Here is a 367-nt window from a genome sequence, read left to right as displayed (position 1 = left end):
AGTTATTGCATAGCAATGATTAGTTGCTCACAACAAGTCCTTTTAGTGTCATTTAGATGCATATTTACATGGAAATGCAGTTTCTTTGGCATTCTGTGGACGTAAGGATGCGTTCTGTGAAGACCAGAGAGGTTAAAATGTCTGTAAGGAATTTCAATCTGTTCTGTCTCCTAAGTGGGGGGAAAAGTCAATCCGAAGAGCTTGTGATCACTATCACATGTTTCCATGTGATGGTCACGCTATGGATCTCTTTTGACCATTATTCTTGATAACTTGCCCCCAAAATTGACAATCTCCTTGGAATTGTCAATAAGTGTTCTTTTGTTTTAATGTTGAAAGCTGTTCTGTGAAAGAGTCGGTTAGGCTT

This window comes from Sinocyclocheilus grahami, unplaced genomic scaffold (genome assembly GCF_001515645.1).
Source record: "Sinocyclocheilus grahami isolate Dianchi unplaced genomic scaffold, SAMN03320097.WGS_v1.1 scaffold388.1, whole genome shotgun sequence".
In the NCBI taxonomy this organism is placed as follows: Eukaryota; Metazoa; Chordata; class Actinopteri; order Cypriniformes; family Cyprinidae; genus Sinocyclocheilus; species Sinocyclocheilus grahami.
The sequence above is the reverse complement of the archived record's forward strand: the minus strand, read 5'-3'. Positions refer to the sequence as shown.